Source organism: Akebia trifoliata, chromosome 12 (assembly GCF_017979445.1).
Source record: "Akebia trifoliata isolate Shusen 1 chromosome 12, ASM1797944v1, whole genome shotgun sequence".
Classification (NCBI taxonomy): domain Eukaryota; kingdom Viridiplantae; phylum Streptophyta; class Magnoliopsida; order Ranunculales; family Lardizabalaceae; genus Akebia; species Akebia trifoliata.
In genome coordinates, this window is record NC_141386.1 from 15,983,302 (window position 1) to 16,007,159 (window position 23,858).

The window sequence follows — 23,858 nt, forward strand, 5'->3', positions numbered from 1 at the left end:
TTTGAACTTTCTGGATAAGTCTACTATCCCTTTGCATTCATTGGGAGATAAAGTGACCCCAATCCGAATCTCTTGAGGACTTTATTTTGTTCCGAGGTTAATAACCTCTATTTCCTCTATTAGAGGTTGAGCCCGACATTCATCTTCTTGTTCAAGTAATTTGATTATTTCAGGGGGATGTTCTTCGTCAGAAGACTCTCCCTCCGAAGCTAGATTATTAGTTAAATTATTATTGCGCTCGGAGTAATAAAAAATTTCTTTCATTTCATTAAAAAGAGATGGGGTAACAGGACTCATTGTATATTTGACAAACTCACTTGACTCAGCAGAAAAAATAGACTTATTAGCAATAACAGACTCAACAGAAACAACTAACTTACTTGACTCAACATAAATAAATGACTCATCCGGCATGTCAGACTGAACAGGAATAATGGGACTAACAGACCCAGCCTTGGCGTGCAATACAAGACTAATTACATGCAGTTAAAGAGACACCCAACAGCGGGTTTGATTACAGACTGAGGATTTAGGATCCCTTTTTCAACTGACAACAATAGGATACTGTGATCTTCAATGAATAGCTGATCAATATTGAGGGAGTCCAGATCGAGTTGCCAGTCTTCAACTTTCTTCTCTTCAACTTCTGTGATTGCTTCCTTTTAAGGCCATTCCATGCCAAAAAATATTTCAAACCTCGACAGACGAGTACCTGTGATGTGGTCAATGAACGGCTCTAGGAACTCATAGTAACGAAAATCTTTCCTTCCTTCACGAAATAGCCATTAAGGGTCTTACGATAGGACTTTATTTTAATGAGATCCATGGTATGTCTTTGCCTTTTTGCAATTACCTTATCCCGCTTTGTATATTCATGGTTTTCTCTTAAAAAAAGGAAAAAAAAAGAATTATATTAAAGTTCTCTAATCAGCAGTACATTGGCATTATATGGATATGTCACAAATTATTTCACAATGGTATCATGAGTATTCAAGAACCTTAAGAATGACTCTGCCCCTGTACTGTTTAAGAACTGAGGACCACATGAACACAACACCTTAATGCTAAGAACAATAGCATCAGATCTTCCATTTCCCGTTGAATACAAGCTACATTATTCACTAGTTGTAATGGATTTGATTCTCTTAGGAATTTTTACAAACAGTTGGTGCATATTAATCTGAAGGAAAGATAATATGAAGGAAAAACTTCAAAATCAAACAACAATAATCTAAAATGTTGAATGCAAAATTCAAAACATTGGAAATCCTAAATTAATTAAGGAAAATCCTAGATTTAATAAAAAACTTTAACATACTTGAAGATTCGATCACAAACCAAGCAAAGGGAGGATCAAACGCCAATCGATTATGTCCTAAAACTTGCAAATTGAAACTAATTGCGTCTTCAAAATCATAGATTTTGTGAGTGAGAGGTCGAGCGAAGATCTTTCGATCAATCTCTGATCAATTTCTGATCAATTTCTGTTAAAAAAAAAACAATCTGAACGATTTACTTTCTAAAATTAAAAAAACTGATCAATTCTGAGAGAAAGAGAGTCGATTGAGACAGAGAGAAATGCTAGATCAAAACTTAGAGAGTTGATTCAAGAAGAAAGATCCGAGAGAGAGAGAGATTCGAGACGAGAGATCTGAGAGAGATTTGAGAAAAGAGATTCGAGGAGAGCGACGAATTTGAGAGAGAGCGAAAGAGAAGAGTAGTGAGAGTGAGAGAGAGTGAAAGTTAGAGGAGAGACTAGAGACGAGTAGAGAGTGAGAGTGAGAGAAGAGCATTCAACAATGGCAGAAATCGAGCTTCTGTTCGAATTTGTTAGAATGGCTATCGGCACTCTAACTTTTACTTATTACACTCAGATGATTAAAACAACGTTTAAACAACAGCCAAAAATTGTCGCAATTAACGACAGCCTTTAGCAGTTTTTTGTAGCACAATTCTAGTATCACAATAAACATAATATGATGTAGTATGGTAATTCGATTCTGTTTTGGTTCTAATCTAGTGGATCCGACCTATGTTGGAGAGATTAGAGACTTGTTATATGAATTAAGAAATTTTATTATTTATTCTTTTCATTGAAAATATATTGTTTTCAAGAAATTTTATAGGATATTGGCAACCCAAGAATTGAACCAAACCAATCCAAATCGACCTTAGTTCGGTTTGATTTTATTCCGTTCTAATGGAAATTCGGTTAAGTTATTGGTTCGATTCCAATTTTCCCTTGAACTTAACCAAACCCAGCCTAGTTGCACCCTATCTACACTAGAATCTTTGCTATGTTTTTTGGTATTATAAATTGAATTTGGCTACTGTGACTAATTTAGTAAGATTTTAAATCTTACTAAGGATCGTTGAGTCCATATGAACAGCTACGGATCTCTAAAATTTAAAATTAAAAACTAAGGGTAAATTATTATTTTTATTTGATAATTTTTGAAATTTTAAGATGTGTTTGTATGTCATAAGGTGGTGCGGTTAGAAAACCTTTTGTAAGTAACTTAGAAAATTGTATTCCTACCTATCAATAAAAAAAAGTTTTGTATACTCCGCCAACACACCACGTGAAGCACCCTACTGCTTATGAGACTTGTTGGTAGCGAATATTGGGATAACTAAAGTGATTGATGACTTCTAGAAATTATATGTGATTAGGCCGCGGGCAATCCTTAAATTACTCATTAAAAAAACATATGGCCTAAAGATAAGTGTTGGCACTTTTTAGGGATTAGTACAATTTTTTTCTAGGGATTCAATTATCTTAGAAGTCCATAATCTCTCAAACGTTTGATAGCTAGAGAGCCATAACATTGGGATGAGACAAATGCTTTCTTTTTTTTTCTTTTTATAGGATACACAATATCAATTTTGTTATAAAAGTACTTTTCTTACTTGGTAAGATTTCTAGTCTTATTATGGGTTGGTGAGCTCAAATAGATTACCACATTTGCTCTAGATTTCATTGAAAGACTCATATCCAAAAAAAATTTCAAAAAAAAAAATCATTTTGGAGTTTATCCAAGGTTTTGAAAATGGATGGCTACCAAAACTCCCGCCTAATTCCCAAATTTAAAATTAAAATTCAATGGTGAATTTCTATTTTAAAAAAAAATTAAGTTCATGGAATTTTGTCCTCTACAACCTTATGGCATCGGATCATGTACTTGGATTTCATAATGTAAGTTCAACACCCTTATTAAGATTTGAAATCCTACTAAGTTAGTAAGGCTAGTCTAGTTCATTTGGTTATATAAGATTTTGAGTATTTTCAAAAATTACTCAACCATTTTTTTAAAGATTTTGTAGCTATAATTTATGTTTTCGAAAACAAATAACCTACATCAATTCAATGTTATAAAGGTAAATTTCATCAAATGATCTTTATAATGATCCATTTTCATAAAACTATAATTATGAAATCAAATATATGACCATTTTTGTAAATATAAAAAATATGGCTCACTACAGGAAAAATCAGCTACAGCAACAACTTTTAGTGACGGTCAAAGTTTGACCGTTGCTACACAGTCAATTATTTTGCGAAATCGGATCTCCTTACTCTGATCTCACACTCTCAGTGACTCACTCTCTTTGTCTCTCGTCTCAAACTCGAAATCAGTCACTTACTCTCGTCTGAAACTCGAAAACAGTTTCTCTCTCTCTCTCGTCTTTACTAATCTCTTTATCTCTCGAAAACAGTTTCTTTCTTAAGCTTGAAAATGAAGCCTCTGTCTCTCTCTCATCTCATACTCGACAGAGAGCTTCTCTGCCTCTCTATCTATCTCTCTCTCAAATGCGTGATGGCTCAATCTAACAGATCTGATTTGATCTCAGCCTCCCGAAATTAAGGTATATTTTCCTACATATTTTGTTAATTTTCTTTCCAATCGATTCTTAAACCCTAGATTTTCTACATATTTTGTTGATTTTTCTATATAATCCTAATTTCTATAGTGTTGATTCAAATTTTGGTTCGATTTCAAACAAAAATCCCAATTTTTATAATTTTAATTCAATTTTTGGTTCAGTTTCAAACCAAAACCCTAATTTCTCATTTTTATAGCTAACTAATAGTCAATTGAACGAAATCAAATTTCAGGTGACCATCACTCTCCAATTCTACTTATTAAATCTGAGAACTCGCTCAAATTATCAAGTTGACTCTCAAATCTGTATTAATTTTTTATTTGCTTTAAGTTCTGATTAACTAAGCTTGTATGTAATGGGTAGAGGGAATAAGTTTGAAGTAAGTTTCATTTTGTAAAAGATTTTGATTTTTGTTGCTAGAAAAGGTATTTATGTTTGTTTCTTGTTTTATTTAGTGTTTCACTTTCGATTAGTGCATGCATTAGGTAAAAGATTTCCCTTAGGTTAGTCTCCTGTGTAGAAATACTAGATGTTCGACTACCCAAAACTTATTAACATCAAAGCAACCACATAGTTTAGGTAAAAAAATTAAAGTGCCAACTCCGTGGAGATTTCGAGTAGTTGAACGATACAGTGAATCCTCCTAGCACAAGTTCGGAGTATTCTAGCTCTTCAGGTCCATTTTCGAAGGAAAAGGTTAGTAGCGGTTCTTCAAGTTTAATGAGAGGAGGAAAAATTAAAATTACTATGGAGTTGGACATCGATGATTTTTGTGCTAATTTTGTAGGAAAGACAAATTTAAATAAGTAATGTAATAGTTTGCTATGATCATGTACGTACTCCTTGGCTTCCTTAGTCTTTTGAATTTTTTTTCCTAATTGAATTATGGTTTACTTCTTTTTAATGAATTATTAAATTGGTAGATGTTTGAGTTGTTTGAGCTTTGGTTAAAATTACTGTTATTGTTTTGTTATTGTAACAGAAAAATGCAAGGAAACAAAAACAAATATAATTAGATTACATGGGTAGAATTTTTAAATACGCATCATTTTAGAGGTACTTACTTGGAGAGGATGCCTTCAACAATGCCTTGAGCTATAGGGTGATAAAAGTCATAAACCTCTCCAATTTTACCAGGAATCAAATAAAAAATTAGTTCCAATCCTGATGGTAGGTAAGAAGAGAAGGATGTAAGAGATGTTATATTTGTAAGAGGTTATGACTGGCGTGTTGGCTTGGTCTATTGTCTATTTCACCATTAATAGAAACATTTTGTTTTAGAGATTAGCATTCTTTCTTCCTCTTTAGATAGTTCTAGGTTTATGGTAATATAAGTAACTTTTGTGGTTTGTGAAGTTAGATGGTACTAGTCGACAAAGAGTTATTGTTAATTAAGCTTCACCAATGAATTGTTACATTACACTGAGAAACCCAAGACTTTTGTATGTATAATACTATTCGAAAATCAAATAATATTTATCATGCTTCTACTAATTTTCCTCTTTTTGGACAGAATTATAGTCGTGACCTTGATTCCCAACTCATATAGAAGCTAATGGATCCATATAGAAGCTAATGGATCCAAATCACAATAGTTGCAATGTCATCTGAGGTTTTGTATATGGACATGTTGACATGCATATCCATCAAACTAGTTCAGTGGTGAACTGGAGTGGTATACCATTTGTTATCGGGGTTTATGGGCTCTGTTATTCTAGGCACTCAGTGTTTCCAAATATTTACCAGTCCATATCTGATTGAACACAATTTAACAAGGCATTAATATTAAGGTATGAGTGACAACTTTCTGTCTTGCTGCACCCATTTTTTGTTTCTTATAAGGACTAATTTTCTCTTGCCATGCATCTTTTTCTTGTGTATTCTAATATATGGGGGGTGTTGCAACCATGGGATATCTCATGTTTGGTTCGGGTACACTGTCCCAGATTACTCTGAATATGCCTAAGCATTCAATTGCTTCCAAAGTTGTTATATGGACAATTGTATGTATGGGATTTTGAATTTTTTTTATGCTCACCCTAATGATGTTTTCATTTTTTTGGCACCTATTGAGTGGTTTTCAATTTTTTTCTTGTCGTCTTGTTTGCAGGTTATCAACCCTTTCACCAAATATCCTTTTGATTATTAGAACTCCTAACTTATTGAAAATTAATGATGTTATTTGGATCATTTGTTTTCTTTTTCATTCTACTTTACATCCTTAATATCCACCACATATGCGTTATTGATGAAATTTGATTACACAATTGACTTGAGGATGTTATACCATGCAAACTGGTCTAAAAAACTATTAACATTCAAATGTAAACGAGCCTATCTTCTTTTCTCTCACTGGTAACAGTTCTAATTACATTAAATAATTGTCCCATGTATACTAATACAATCGCTTGTTTTGTTATTTCAATGTGGTAAACTTCTTTCGTTAGCATTTTCTTTCATCACTTCCCACATTAGTAAACTCAGTATTTCATGTTATTGCAATTTCAGGTCTTGTGATGGCCTTAATTGGTTCTCTATTCAATATCCTTGTGGTAAGCACACTCCTCTGTTCCATTTAACATTTAGTGCATGGTGTCTTCAGATGCCACGTCTGTACATATATACTACATGTAGGGAAACCTTTTTCTATGTTTTGAATCTATTGTCATGGATATGCATGCCATCATGTCCATATACACAACCTCACATAGTAGCATTGTCACATTTTATCTAATGTTTCATATAGAAAATGATTTCTAATACATGTAGGGAAATGGGACCCAATATTTTTCTGTGTTTTGCATCTATTGTCATGGATATGCATGTCAACTGCATTTATTGCTTGTATACACTTAGAATAACAATCATAAGTTTCTAACTCTGTCAAACTATATGTTAAATTAGGCTTCACCCCTCTATGATAACGTCTAATCCAATTTGAATGTGCTTTGCTACTAATACAACTGGTGCACATGTAACCAAGACACTCCATTTTCTCAAAAGTTGCCATTTGGTGTTATTGAAAGGATCACCAAATGGTTTGTAGATTGTTAAAACAAAGGTTTTCTTAAGGGTTGGTCAGATGGCAGAGTTAGATGCATAGAGAGCAGAGGTGCTTAGCAATGCAGCCAAATGTATTTAGTGGAAAATACGAACATATATTCCTAGAAAGTATTTAAGAAATTATTATTATTTTGGTATGCTCCTTAAATTTTGTAGGCTGACACACTTATTAGAAGGACATCATTATGATATTTTAGATAGCCCTATGCCTATATTGTTATTTTCTAGTAGCAACTGAGAAAGCATTGTAAGGAATTTGTTATCTGCTTGCCTCTATTTTTCTCATTTAGTTTTAAATTTTTTACTTATTTTCTAAAATGGTTCGTAGGAAGGCTGGACTGCAATCTGTATGAACAAATGAGGAGGTCAACGACTGCTGTGAAAATTCAAAAGAATTTGCGTAGATACCTAGCCAAAAAGGATTATACCCGGGTCTGGTTGTTTGTGCTTGTCTTGCAGATGGGTTTAAAGACAATGGCTGCTCGTAATGATTTAGATTCAGGAAGCAAAATAAAGCAACAATCATTATTCAGGTAATTACTCGAGATATTTCAACAGTGCATCACAATAATGATTGTTTTCTATTCTTGTAGTTTGGAGGGAATGTAGATTTGAATTTCCTTTGATTTTGACACTTATGGTGCTAGGTAGTGCTTCGATCTGTTCTTGTGTTCCTTCCCAAGCTAATAGATGAAGGAGGACATTCGATTCCCAATACATACTATATCCTTTAAAAGAAGTGCATTTGAAATTAGAACATAACTCTTAAATAGGAATGATTAAATAGTTTGTTCATTTTTTTTTTGTGTTATTTACTTTTTGTTTACAAATTCTTTCCCAAGAATTGCTCATTGAGGTTCATTAGACACATTTATCTTTGTGAATGGTGTCCCTTGTCTGACGAGATTAGAGTTGGGCAAAAGAAATAATACACTGATGTTAAATGTATCTCTTATGCAATTATAGGGTTTTTTATGCGTTTTGAAGATGACAGTGTTGAGTCTACAAAGATGGTGAAACAATGGAATGTGAAGATCATCTCGGTAAGCAAATGTTTTTTTAGACCTCCTAAAAAGGGGTACAACCGCACGAAAGGCGTGCTACTTGCTCCTCGTTAAATAGAAAGCTAGGATAGAACTCTAATAAGGACATAAAATGAGACTGATAGGGTCTTGGAAAGGGAAAAACACTAAACAAGGTAAAAGTATCAATCGATTGCACTTCTCAAAGGAAGCCATAAAGGAATTGTATGCATAACATTGTTGCTACCGTTCATGTATATCCCTCTTCCGTTGGTCAACTCTTTTAGAGTCTGTATTTTTTTTCTATTGGTCTTATTCTTATTGTTCGCCTTGTGAGCGCATTTGGATCCATGATGGCAATCGCTCAGATGTTCCCTTAAACCAACACGAGAATGGACCAGAGGGAACTACAACATGGGGAATGTCTACATCTCATTTCCGACGCTACTCTCCTTGGAAGAACAATTTATTCTATTTAGTTGGATGGATTGTTTAAGCAGGTTTGGTAAAGAGGGACAAAAGAGAGATGCTATCTATCAGTCCAAAGTAAATACTGGGGCAATTACTTAAAAGTACATTCTGTGCAACAACCCTTCCTATCTTATAGAAAAGGTCCCATGATCTTGAACTGTTCTTACCTGAGATCATAAATCCCAAGTTTGTCTATGAAGAGCAGATATAATTGTATTTGTATCTATAATGGATTTCTTTTGTGCAGTAGAAAAACTAATTAAGCAATTATAATACTTTGATGAAATTTAATTAATATCAATTAATTAAAGATTATCTTGCTCTTGTTTTCATTAACCTTTCTAATAAAAGTGTAGACACCCTATTTTTTCTTAAGTTGAGCTTGAGTACACCAAAAACCTTTCAAGAAGGGGCTCAACCCAAAAAAATTCTTAGAAGGGTTCAAAACTCCATTTTCAAATCACTACGAGGCATGAAGGACATTTAAAAAAAATGCTTAATTCTTTGCCTACCCAAGGGTAACCCATGGCAAGAAGAAGTTTTTGCCTGATCTAAGGGTTACCTATAGTCAGGCATAATTTTTGCTTGGTCCAAGGGTAACCCACAGCTAGGAGCAATTTTTGCTTGGTCAAAGGGTGACCCATGACCATACATAGATTTTGTTCAGGCCTTGGTTTACCCAAGGCCAATTCTATTACAAACTTATGTGTGTTCGAATTTGGTTAAGATAATTACCCTTTAACTCATTCCTTAATTTTCCCATAAGAAAGTTCCTTCATTTTACTCTTTTTCCATCCTTTAATTCTTCAATAAACCCACCATTATGGTCTTTTTGTAATTTTCATATTCTTCCAAGAAAGTCCCTTGGTCAAATTGGTCCCTACATAAGTGTAATTATTACCCTAACCCTATATTGTTAGTGTAGATATGAGAATGTTCATTTTTGAATCTCATTGCTACGTTGTTTGGAGTTGCCACCATTCTTTTATAAAAATGTGTGTGAATAGGCACCCGAATCAAATTTTGTTTACAAAATCATTTTCATGGCATTGTAGTGACTCTCATTAATGAAAAAGGCATGGTCTACCTAAGATGTAAGTAAGGGGATTCAGTTAGAGAATGAGAAAGGTGTTAACCACCCCATTCTCTCTACCTAAGGTGGTTACCTTTAGATTTGGTCATTTTTGAAAAGATTGACATAACAAAAATGCATGAAATATATGAAGTGGGTGTGTGCACATAGTGAATGTATTCCTTTTCGAAAGAGAATTTAATGTTAGGATTGACATGAGGAATATCCTATGGAAGAATATATTCCATAGAGCCAACACGTTTTTGTATGAGTTGAAATGTTGGTTTAGGATTTTAGATAAATTTCATTGATGGAGTTTCCTTAGATCCACAACCTTAATGTATGCATGTTTAGCTAGAAATTTAATGTTTTAACCCTATAAAGAGAGTTACACAATTTTTCATCATAGCCAAGCAAGTGTGGTGTGTGTGCATATTGTACATTATGATGCATGAAATTAAAATGGGATAAAATGGGCTTCAACCTCCATATTTTTTACTAAACCGTCTCAAGCATTCCATGCCTAAGGTTGATATTCAAATTACTCGGGATGAAGGAGGGTTCTCCATTACATCCTAAGGCTTTCTAAAAAAGAAAAATGAGAAGGATAGAAGAAGAAAATGCAAGTATTAAAAGAAAATAAAAGGAAAAAAACATAATCTATACCCACCTTATCCCTTTGGAAGCCTTTAATGAACTTGACTTTGAGAGATGAACTTGAGAGTTGATGGATGTAGTTGAGGGTTGAATAAATTGGAGATTGAGAGATGGGGGCTTGAGAGCATGAATTATTCATAAAAAATGAGGGTATTTATAGAGTTTTTGGAGAACTTTTAAGGATAAAGTGTTCTAACCCTAAAAATAAAGAGAATGGATATGAGGTTTATGCTATTTCTTTTTGGATTTTTCATTTGTAAGAGGGTAAAGATGACATTTGTAAAGAAACCTAAAAAATATGCTTTGATTTTTGATTTTTTAGTAAATAGAGGTGATAGAACAAAAAATACTTTTAAGAGGGTGAGTAGGGGGTAACATGTGTAAAGATGGAGTGGTAGGTAAAAAGTAGACATTGGTTCATTTGTAAATAACTCATAAAGTAAAGGTAGAGTATATTTTTGAAATGGACTAATAGGAGAACAAATGTATTTTTGGGAGAGTGAGTAGGGGAGTGACATGTGTAAAGGTGGAATGGTAGGTGAAAAGTAGACCTTGGTTTATTTGTTAATAATTCATAAAGCAAAGGTGGGAGAGTAAAAGTACTTTTGGGAGGATGAATAGGAGAGTGACATATGTAAAGGTGAAGTGACATGTGAAAGTAAATTTTGGTTCATTTGTAAATAACTCATAAAGTAAGGGTGGATGTATATTTTTTAAATGGACTAATGGGAAAACTCCATGTATGTACTTGAATATTTTCATTTTTTGAGGATATGATTAGAAGTTCTCTAAACTTTATAGATTATTACCAAAGATCAAAGAATCTTTTTGGTTTGACTACACTTTTTGAGAAGGGTATTCTTGGATTTTTACAAAGGGGAGTTGACTCTCCAATTAGATTAAAACATTGGGTATGGTGGGCTTGTGGGAGATCAACATGTTTCATCTTTTGAGGGGTGTGGGAAAATGGGCTTAAAATGGACTTGGTATTGGGTTTAGGGGATGGACTTAGCTTATGGATAATAGGTATTATGACTATGGACTTAGTTTATAGATAATGGGTTTGAAGATGGACTTGGTTTATGGATAATGGTATTATGGACTTTGGGTTAAGATATGGGTGATAGAACGGTTAATGGAGAATGGATATGGATCAAGATTGGATCATGAAAGTGGTATGGAATTAGATTGGATTAAGGACAAGGTTAAGCATGCAAAATTATATGACATGATGCATGTATGCATGAAAATGATATCCAGTGGTAATGCGGGCCCGTTGAAAGGCTTGAGTTCTTAATTGAAATGAATTTGTGAAAATTTGAATTTTCTTAATGGGTTCGTGCAAATTGGGGTTTTTACAACTACCCCTCTTTGCTGAAGTTACTTGCAAAGAACTACAAATAATAAATTAGACCCTTATTTGCGCAAACCCGAAATGATTTATTGCGAGATGATTGAAAACTTCGAATAGGTTGATTGAGTTTTTTTTTTACGTGTGGTTACCCAAGCATGGAGTTTGATAGGGTTAACCTTTTGTGTAAATCCTTCTCTTCTTGGCATAAAACTTGTTTGAAGTCTTGGATAAAAAATTGATGATTTTTGAAAATGATTGATGCTTTAAATCATGTAATGCAATATATTTTTTTTTCTTTTTCCCTCGTTGATTTTGAATTTCGAACTTAGTTTTCCCCTTCATGGAAGTTACGGGATCGTCTTGAGAGAACTTAGCGTAGTGTGTCGTCCTTGAGAGAGACTTGCATGATGGTATGATATTTGAGTATTTGGTGAGTTGTCATGCCTCGGATGTATAGAGAATTATCATTGACCAAGCTGCTTAGATCAAAGTCCTACAGGATAGACTTGATGCCTACTACGCTTCCCAGGGAAATGCTTGAGTGGTTCTTTGCTCGTTATTCCTTATTGTACCCTATTTTTAAGAAGAATGATGTAGCACTATTTGAAATGAATGAAATAGGTTTTTTACGTAGTGGCCTCAGATATATCTACTACTTTCGAAAACTCTTGATTTTAAGAAAAGTCCTAGATTCTTCGTCATAGGCCAAAAATAGTAATTTTGGTGATGCATTTTTTTATTTTATATTTTAAAATATTGTCTTTGTCGAATAATTTATGACAGATTAATGTTTGACAACTTTAAACATTAACAATCATGGTGCCTTTGCCAAATGTCGAGGATAAAAGTGTCAGCTAATCTTTAACATATTTAGAGCCATCCCTAAGACTAGGAGTTTTGACTGAGTTCCCTTCGTCGTCTCTGTTTGAACATTGAGGATTTCAAGATTTTTGTTGTTAACAGTTTACATATTGTAGGCCAGGAGTTATTTTTTTTTTGTTTATTTTTGTTTATTTTTTATTTTTTTCATTTTTTCCCCTGGTACTACTTACAATTTTCACCAGACCCGATTTTGACATTTTTGTGCATTGATGCCCTTTCGAGTTTTCATCGTGCTGGTGGTTTTGATTTTGTCATAAACTAATTTTTTATTCACAGTGCCCTTGCGGGTTTTCATCACGCCCTTTCAATCTATGCTTACTTTATAGATTTTCATTTTGAATACCTTCTCGGTTTCTCTATGCCTCTTGAGTTGTGACTCAAGTTGAGTTGTGAGATCGAACACTCTATTTTTCTAGTGGCACTAGTTCTTGAGTTATAGATCTGGACTCCCCTCTCGAGTTCCTCTGATGATTTTCCTGGTGCGGTGACTCAAGTTGAGTTTTGAGATCAATGAATCTATACTTCAAGTTGCTTTTTTTTTCAAATATCCGATCTGATCTCCCCGCTCGGGTCTTCTAATGACTTTGATGACTTGAAATCCGAATTAAGTGACAAAATCAACTACACCCTGACGATGTTTTTCATGACATGCTTCCACCATCACTAAGTTACCTTAAATCATTCCTTGATCTTAGATTACTTTAAATAGAATGAAACGTAAGCTTAGGCTAGGGTTGCGAAAGGATGAAGAAAATCTAAATCTGGATTTATTGAGGGATAGAATGGACCTAGGTAGGGCTGTCAACGGATAAGTATCCGATCGGATACTGCTATATCCGATCGGATACTGCTATATCCGAATTCGAATCCGAAAAAAAATAATACTATCCGAATTCGAATTCGAATCCGATCGGATATCCCTAATAAACATTCGAATTCGAATCCGAAAAAGATATCGGATATCCGATAATATCCGATCCGATCAGAGTTCGCACAGTCGAAACCCAGAGATTTCATCCGAAAAATTACTCCGGCGGGTTCAGATCGTAGAGAGAGAGATAGAGAGAGAGAGAATATGTACTTGGATTCTCGCCGGCGGGAGTAGATGTGTCGGAGTTCGCACAGTTGAATGTTGAAACCCACGTTTTTCCTTCAAAAAAATTACTCCGATTGGTTCAGATCGGAGGGAGAGAGAGAGAGAGGGAGAGAGAAAGAGAGAGAGAGTTTTAGGCCGGAGTAATGCCCTCATTTATAGATCGATCGAAACGGGAACCTCCATTATCGTCTGGTGTTTTGGTGCTGGCGGGTTTGAGAAGACGATGTGTTTGAAATTAAGTTTTGTTGTATGACAGAAATACTTAACACTGTATATTTATATCTATAAGGTTTTGTTATAAAACAGAAATACATAATATGTGTATTGTTATCGGAGCGGATATTATCAAATTCGGATATCGCAATATCCGAATTCGTATCCGAAACTCATTCGAATGTTTAAATGACATCCGAATCCGATATCCGAAAATTTCGGATAATATCCGATTTTTCGAATTCGAATTCGGATTTCGACTATCCATTGACACCCTTAGACCTAGGGTTTCTCTATTTTTTGTTTCTAAAATATGATCTATGTATCTTCCCAATTTCCTACAAACTTGTTTAGGTAGGAGATTTGGGTCGAGCTTAAGATCAAACATTCGAGATTTTTGACTTTTTGATTTTTTTTGTACTTTTAGCCATTCACAGTATATCCTCATGCGGGCTAAGAGTATACTTTGCCATTTTCTTTTGACTTTAGATCTCTTTTTTTAAAAAATTTTTTGATAATGGTGACTTGCCCCGGTCCTAGGTTAATAAATGAACTTGAAGGCTCAAAAGGGTTAACTAAGGGTGGATAATTGTTCAAGTAGTAGAAAGAAGGCCTCTCTTCATTTCAAGGGATAACTTTAGGCGTAATATTTTTTGATAGTGTCAACATTGATTGGTTGTGAAAAGACTTCCCCGTCCATTTTTGTGAGGATTAGCGCTCCTCCAGACAATACCTTTTGGATGACAAATGACCCCTCGTAATTTGGATAAAACTTTCCTCTTGTGTCTTCTTATATTGTTAGAATCTTCTTCAAGATAAGGTCTTCTGGTGAGAACTCTCTAGGTTCAACCTTCTTGTTATAAGCTCGTGCTATTCTCCGTTGATAAGTTTGACTATGGCAAATTGTTGAAAGATGTTTATCCTCTATTAAGTTCAACTGATCGAATCAGGCTTGGATTCATTCTACTTCATCTAGTTCAACTTCTTTTAAGATCCGAAGGGAGGGAATCTCAACTTCAACCAGCAAGACTACTTCCATTCTGTAGACTAGTGAATAGGGTGTTGCCCCAATCGAGGTTCAGATTGACGTTCGATAAACATGTAGAGCGAAGGTTAACATCTCGTACCAATTTTTGTAAGTGACAGCCATTTTTTCGATGATCTTCTTGATATTTTTGTTGGCGACTTCGACTGTTCCGTTCATCTTCGATCTATAGATAACTGAGTTGTGATGGGTAATCTAAAAATCTTTACACATTTTGGACATGTTTTTGTTCTTGAGATTCTTAGCGTTATCGGTTATTATCCCGCTTGGGAGGTCGTACCGACATATGATGTTATTTTGTACAAACGTCAAGACGTTGCCCCTTGTAAATTGGTGTAGGATACGACTTCTACCCATTTTGTAAAGTAGTGTATGGAAACTAAGATGAAATGATGCCCATTAGAAACTTGAGGATTGATTTGCTCGGTGACGTCCATGCCCCAGAATGAGAAGGACCAGGGAGAAGTCATGTTGTGCAATTCTGAACGTGGTGCGTTGATCTTGTTGATGTAAATTTGACACAAGTGACACTTTTGAACATGTTGGTACCCGTCGCTCTCCGACTATCCAGTAGTAACCCATTCTCATTATCTTCTTTGCGAGCATATGTTCATTCATGTGAGGTCTACAGACTCCACCATGTACGATCTCGATTAAACGTTGAGCTTCTGTTTCTGTTACACACCTGAGGAGGACCTCGTGGTGTGATTTCTTATATAAGACTCCACTACTCAAGAAAAATTGTCCTGCCAATCTCTAAATAATCTTCCGATCATTTGTTGTGATATTGAGGGGAAAACTTCAATCCTCCAAGAATGCCTTGATATCTACATACCATGGTTTTTCCACAGGTTCTCCGACTTAGATAGACAAACAGTAGGCTGGTTCGACTTGAATGCCAATCTCAAGAGGGTCAACAATGGTGTCTTCGGAGATGCTGATCATTGAAGCAAGAGAGGCCAGTGCGTCTGCAAACTGGTTCTTAGCCCTTGGTATATAGGTGAATGAGATTCGAATGAAGTTCAAGCTTAGATCCTCGAGATACTTATGATAAGGAACCACTTTCTGCTCTCGGGTCTTCCATTCTCCCGTTGTTTGATAGACTACCAGAATTGAGTCTTCAAAATAGGTTAGAGTTTACATCAAACACCTCAGTCAACACTCTCATCTCTCAAAATCAAAATAACACCATTATTCGCATCACCACCTAATTTAGAGACCTCATCTTAAACCCTTTAGCATCTTCTCCAAACCCACCAACTCTTATTTTATCCTCAAATTCCATCACTCCATCCAACATTATACCACTCATATTACCTTCAAATCCACCACTATTCATCATTCACATACCCATTTTGTCTTTTGCTACTACACAATCACCACCTCTCATCCTTTATGTTGAACTAGAGTTTCCCTAATTTACTTTCAAAACTCCCAAACCCTTCCTTTATGTATCTAACAAGGCTGTGCATTGGAGTTATGAAACAGGTTTAGTATTCCTAAAAGGAGGAGGAAAAGTTAAGGAGATAGAGAAGGTTGAAAAACTAGAGAAGACAGAGGAGCCCAAGCATGTAAACCACTTACTAAAATAAGAAGAGTGGTGAGAATGATTGAAATGGAAGAAATAGAAAAAGAGAAAGACAATGAGAAGAAGATCGAAAAATAAAAAGGAAAGCAGATAGTGATAGAGGTTGGTTAAACTAGCAAAAAGGTGCATAATGAATAGACTAAGAGTACAAAATAGGCAACTGACAAAGGGTTAGTTGTTGATACAGAGAAAATTTAACAGTTAGAATAGATAGTTGAAGTAGAGGTTATAGTTGATAGATAGTATGATGTGATTCCTCTTAGAAACTCCTCTTGATGATCTCTTCTAGGAATCTTTTAATTCGAAGGAAACGCAAGTTGTGTAGCAACAAAAGATGATGTTGATCGGATTAGAACCTTAAGGAAGCTATGTCCTTAAAACCCCAACCTTGAGACACCACAAAGGATGATCACTCCTTTGATAAGTCGAAGATTCATACTCTCCTCCAAGAACTCAAACAAGAACTCATAAAGAACTAATAAAGATCTCATAAAAAACTCAAACTAGAACATATGAAACAAAACAAAGTTCTTGAAGAAACTTCAATTCTCATAAAATATAAATTGTCAATTGTGTCTCAATTACAAGATGAGGTGCCCTTTTATAGATAAATTAGATCAAGATTGATTCTAATTAGTCCTTAGGAAATAAAGAAATCAAAACTAAGGTTAATGAACATAAAAATTTCCAATTAACCCTTGCATCCAAATTGATCTCTTGCATCAAAAGATAGTTGACCATCCTTAATGAAACTTTGATATCTCTGAAGTTAGCCTTAAAATCTTCTAAAATGGCCTCTTTGTATTGTACTTCCACAATCAAGTCTTGCAATGCCTCTTCCATTCTCTTTGTCCTTGTCCTAGTAATCGGACCGCCAATTCCTTGCAATGGTTCTTGAGAAGACTTGGAAACATCAACTTGAGTTATTTGATCAGCAACTCGATCTTCATTATTCTCCCCCTCTTCGAAAAGATTCTTCTTCGAATCACCTACATTAAACAAGAATAAATCAGCAACATTAAAAGTTGCACTAATATTATCATAATCACTTGGCAAATCGAGTTTGTAGGCGTTATCATTCATCCGTTCCAAGACTTGAAATGGACCATCTCCTCGAGACTGCAATTTTGATTTCCTTTGCGTAGGAAACCACTCCTTACGCAAGTACACCCAAACCCAATCTTTAGGGTGGAAAACAACTTTCAAGCGGTCCTTATTGGCTTGCTTAGCATATTGCTCATTCTTCCTGTCAATGTTGACTCGAACTTTGGCATGTAAATCTTTCACAAAATCTGCCTTTTTCTTACCATCAAGATTAACATGTTCATTAGTAGGCAAAGGTAAAATATCCACAGGCGTTAAAGGATTAAAATCATAAACAATCTCAAATGGAGAAAATAAAGTAGTTGAATGAATAGTCCTATTATATGCGAACTCAATATGTGGTAAACACTTCTCCCATTGTTTTAAATTTTTTTGTATGATAGCACGCAACAAAGTAGTGAGTGTCTTATTAACTACTTCAGTTTGGCCATCAGTTTGAGGATGTGTGCAGCAGTAGAAAATAGAAGTTTAGTTCCTAATTTACTCCATAAAGTATGCCAAAAATAACTTCGGAACTTAACATCTCTGTCACGAACAATTGACTTAAGTAGCCCATGCAATCGAACTACCTCTTTAAAGAACAAATCAACAATATGTGTTGCGTCGTTGGTTTTAGTACATGCAATAAAATGTTATTTTACTAAAACTATCAACAACAACAAATATACCATCTTTACCATTTTGAGTCCTTGGCAATTCTAAAACAAAATGCATAGAAATATCAATCCAAAGCTGATTAGGTACAGGCAAAGGGGTATACAAGCTGTAAACACCCCAATTTGAACGGGCCCTCACTCGAAAGAGCCCAAAAACTGTAATTTTCCAATAAATTGGGCCAACGGACCTCGAAGGTCCAAAACATTAAAATATGGCATTTTCACCAAAATCAAAGCCTCTAACACCTCTCAATAGGTTAGTAGGCCCACCAAAAGATTCGGCAAGCTCCCTTCTACCCCGCTCCACTCAAAACATCGATTTTTCAACAAAATAGGCCAACGGGCCTTAAAAGCTGAAAATGCTAAAAAGTAGCAACTTGATTGAACCGGGGCCCCTAAGACCACCCAATGGTAAAAGGGACCCACCAAAGGGACCGTACTCATCGTACGCTGTCCCAACCTTCACTGCTCCACACTTGCATCCAAGCGCTCGATAAATTTATCCAACGGGCCTAAAAAGCCCGATCGCCAACACGTGGCATTTTAATTGATCTAATAATTTATAAAAATCATAAAAAGATTAAAAAAAATGGAAAAATATGAGACTTGGGACGCCTATCCTTCATCCACCCACCACCGCTCCGCCTCAAAATCCACAAACACCTTAAGCCCATTAAAGGCCCATGAACCCGTAATTATCCAAAAATCAATTTCTCACCTTACCCTCCAACCTAAAATTTATCGCATACCCCCTAAACCCTAAAACCTACCCATCATCAAAGACCCTATCCAAAACAAACCCTACTCAATCCAAAACACATATAAAGCCCAAGCCCAATATATCAAAATCCATAAACTACTATCCATACCCTATTCATTTTCCAACCCACAACCCTAACCCATCAACCCTTACCCACATCAACCAATCACCCTATCTACATCAAAAGATGACACATGTCATCACAACCCTTCACCTCCCTCATCTAATCACCTACCCCATTACTATTCTCTAAACAACTCATCTAACCCACCTCACATCTCTTCTAAATCACCTCAACCCATACCCTACCCTAACCTAACCTATCACCATTCTCTAACATCACCAACCACTCACACCTCAACCCATACCCTAATCCATCACCTTTCCCTAACATCATCAACTACCCACATCACCACCCATATCTCTTACATCTCAATCCATCATTCTCCCTTAAAACACTCCAACAAAATCACCTCAACCCATACCTCCGTCATCATCAACTAACCAACCCATACTCTTCTCTCTAATCAAACAACCAACATCAACCAATCAACCAATCTCATCACCACACTCTCTCATCACATATGCCACATGGCATCATCCCCTTTCTCCTCTCAAAAATCAATCCACCAACCTCTTACACAATCCATTCTCCTAAATCTAAACACCTCACCTCTTCAACCAACCTAACACTCATTCTCCAAACAATCCTCTTACACCCCCACTCCCCCCATCAACCATCACTTATCTCATCCTACCAAACACTCTACCCAAATGGATTTGGGTAGGATCCAAACCATTTGGATCAAAACTTTACCCATTTTCACTCATTACATAATTACCCTCTATTTTACTTTAAATTTCCCACCTTTCACCCTTAAAACCTATGCCATTATCCCTCATTTCAAGCCTTCACCCCACTATACCCTTAAACCTCCTCCAAACATCTATAAATACCCCTCCCCTCCTTCCAAAAGGGGTTATCAAGTCTTACCAAAAAAAAAAAAAAACAAAAGTCTACTCTCTCTCCTCATCTCTAATCCCACACTAATCTCTCACAAAAATATATATATTCTCTCAAATTTTACTAAGGACCTAAGAAGACTCATAGAAGAAGACATAGGAGAGAAGAAGAAGAAGAAAAGGAAATCAAAGATACAAGGTGGGTTCGAAGCACATCCCCCCCTTCTCTCTCTCTTTATCCTCTCCTTTTCCCTCTTCTAATATCCCATTCTTCTCTTTCATTTTTATTTTAAATGAGTAGACCCTAAGGCTAAAGGTTCATAAGGGTCATTTCCATCAATGATTTATGATCAAGCTGAAAATAAATCTCTTACTTGGGAACAAAATGCACACACGAGACACTTTTAGTTTCTCTTTTTTTTATTATCAAATGACCGAGTTATGTAGAGGTTACCGCCACTTGGTAGGGATAAAAGGGTGCCTATCACCTTCCCTTTTCTCCAACCGAGCCGCTTACCCTGAATCCTTAGGATTGATTAGCCCCTTATCTATTGTGAGTCATTAAAAATGCCAAAAATTACAATTTTCCAAAAATGTACATCGGGTGACCATTCACACCCACTTACAACTTGAATGGTGGCAACTCCAAACCATTGTAGATGCGGCCGTCATAATGACGAAATCCACAAGTCTACAGCTGGCGACTCCGCTGGGGACATGGCTCATCCCTCATGACAACTCGGTTATCTTTGAAAAAAAAAACTTTGCGTACTAACATTGCTTATTGTTGTTTGTCTCTTACTTTTTTTTTTTTCAAGTTCAAATTGTAATATTTACTTAATGATGTTGTTTTCATTCAAGGTTTGTAAGGGGGTCGATGAAAAATAATGAAAAAAAATGGCACGTGCACTTGCGAGCATAGCCTCACTTCCAAGTCACCCCACCCTCAATATACTTAGCCCCGATGCTTAGTAGTTCCATGGCTTGAGATCGTTATTTCAAGTGTCGGGAACGAACACATCAAATCCGATCACCAACCAACGACGTGTGTACTTTGGTATGCATCGAGGTTTGAAGATCGCGTAACTGTGAAGCCACCCACTAGCCGCATGCATATGCCCGATTAGTCAATGCTAGGAAATGAGTTTCCAACGTTACATCGACCCCCAAATAAGGTTGTAATTGTGCAAGTTGTTGTCGGGCCTAGAAGCTCAAGTTGTAAGCCCCATGCGGTACCCTTAGATCATTAGGTAGATGTTTTCATTTTTTTATCCTCCCTTAGGTAAAAAGGAGTAATACACATAGCATCGTCAAAAAAAAAAAAAAAGAGAAAAACAGTGAGCAAAGGACTTAAAACAGGGAGACATGAAAAAAAGGGGCAAAGAAAATAGTTCTGTGAATTACCAAAAACTGGATTTCTTTCTGGTCCGTGTCCATGACACGGATGGACAAAAATGAGTATCATCCGTATTGGGAACATGGTTGAGTCAAAGCATGCCTCATCTGTGTTGGGAACACTGTTGAAACAGCGACTACTTTACCCGTGTTTTGAGCACGGTTGAAACAGTAAATGTCTCATCCGTGCCCAAAACACGGATAACAGAATGAGGGTTACATCCGTGCCATTAACACGGACCAGATTGAACTCAACCCTACAAAATGAACTCGACAGTCCATTTTTTAATAGGCTCACTTACTATTGATCAAACATTGATGACCCTTAAAAAAAAAATCCCAAGTTTTGGACAAATTAAATAAAATGGATCTTTGTTAGTCAATGTTTTTGAAAATAAAACAAAAAAAAAATGAGAAAAAAAGGGGGGGGAAGAATTTACGGATTCTCCAACACGAAAAAATCTTGCGAATCGGGTCCCCACTCTTATCCATTTAAACCGGGCCCACAACCCATACCATTTCAACTGGGTTATGACCCAGATCCAATCCAACTGGGTCCACGACCCAGACCCATTTTTAATTGGGTTCACGACCCAGATCCATTTTCAACTTGGTTATGACCCAGATCCAATCCAACTGGGTCCACGACCCAGACCCATTTTTAACTAGATCCACGACCCAGATCCATTTTCAATTGGGTTATGACCCAGATCCATTCTCAACTAGGTCCACGACCCAGATCCATTTTCAACTGGGTTACAACCCAGATCCAATCTAACTAGGTCCAAGACTTGGATCCACCTCAATTGGGTCCACGACCAAGATCCAATCCAACTGGGTCCACGACCCAGACCCATTTTCAACTGGGTCCACGACCCAGATCCAATCCAACTGGGTCCACAACCCAGATCCATTTCTGATTGGGTCCACGACTCATATCCAATCCAATTGGGTCCAAAACCCAGATCCGTTTCAACTGGGTCCACGAACCAGATCCATTTTCAACGAGGTTATGACCCAGATCCATTTCGACTAGGTCCACGACCTAGATCCACTACAAACGGAATCCATATCAAATTTCAAACGAAGGCCACGATCTAACAATCGACCAATTCAAGGGAATTCAATCTTTAAAAAAAAAAAAAAAACAAGATTTCAAAAAAGCATCAATTAAAGTCCTTAATCAAAGTCGGTGCCTAGAAAAATCTTACCCTGTTTATACGAGGGGGATAGACTACGTCTATTCAGGGAATAAGATGATTTAAGAGTGCCATAGTGCGCCGCCTCTTCCTTGGAGATCTGCCTGGCCGACGATGATTTCATAAAACTGAATTGGAGGCTACCAAAAACATGGGTTGTTCCAACTCGATTTATCTCAGAAAATACCTTTTTTAAAATGTTTTCCGACTCCGTGTCGATGCTAGCCCCGTGCTAATGAAACTACTTTTTTCAAAATGTTTTCCCGACTCCGTGTTGATGCCAGCCCTGTGCTAATGAAACTACTTTTCCAAAATATTTTCCCGGCTCTATGTCGATGCCAGCTCCGTGTTGAGATAATTTCACTTTCAAAATGTTTTTCCCGACTCCGTGTCGATTCCAGCTCCGTGCTGATGAAACTATCGTTTTCAAAATGCTTTCCCGACTCCGTGTCAATGCCAGCTCTGTGCTGATGAAATTATCTTTTCAAAATATTTTCCCGACTCCACGTCGATGCCAGTCCCGTGCTGATGAAATTACTTTTTCACAATGCTTTCCTGACTCAATGTCGATGCCAGCTCCGTGCTGATTAAATTACTTTTTCAAAAAAATTTTCCGACTCCGTGTCGATGCCAGCTCCGGGCTGATGAAATTACCCTTTTAAAACGATTTACCGACCTCGTGTCGATGCCAGCCCCGCGCTGAGTAAATTTTGTTTTCCAAAATATTTCATCGACTCCGTGTCGATGCCAGCTCCGTGCTAATGTAATTCTTTTGTAAAATATTATACCAACTCCGTGATGATACCGGCTCCGCGCAGAGAAACTATTTTTTGTAAACAAGATAGTAACGCTTGTGTAGACACCCCATTTTTGCACTCGCCTGATTAATCAATTCGTCAACCCGATCGCAATGATTCCCAATGATGGATTTGTATTCCATTGCTTTATTTTGTTACTAGATGTGTTTCAGAAATCCGGATGAGGTATCTCGAACTGACAAAATCTTAAAAATCACGCTACGCTAGGAAAATACGACTCCAGAAACATAGAAATCATCATCTTGCAAATCAAAAAGAAGCTTCACGATAAAAATCACTAAAAATTGACCAAATTACCAAAATACCCCTAACATCAAAACAACCCTAGAGCCTACATTACGCTTAGGAAAACCCATTCAAACACATAAAACAACAAATCGGAACCAAATAAATCATTTCACCAATTTTAACGAATTCGACAAAATTACGAAAATACCCCTCATAAAGTTCACAACCATTTCATACAAAAAAACTTCATAAATGATAAAAACAAACATTCCCATTGAATTCCTTACGAAAAACTGATTCCAAAACATCCTGGAACATGGAAAAACGACTTAAAACGTAAAAAATCCTCTCCGAGGGCAAAATGGTAATTTCACAATTTTAAAAATT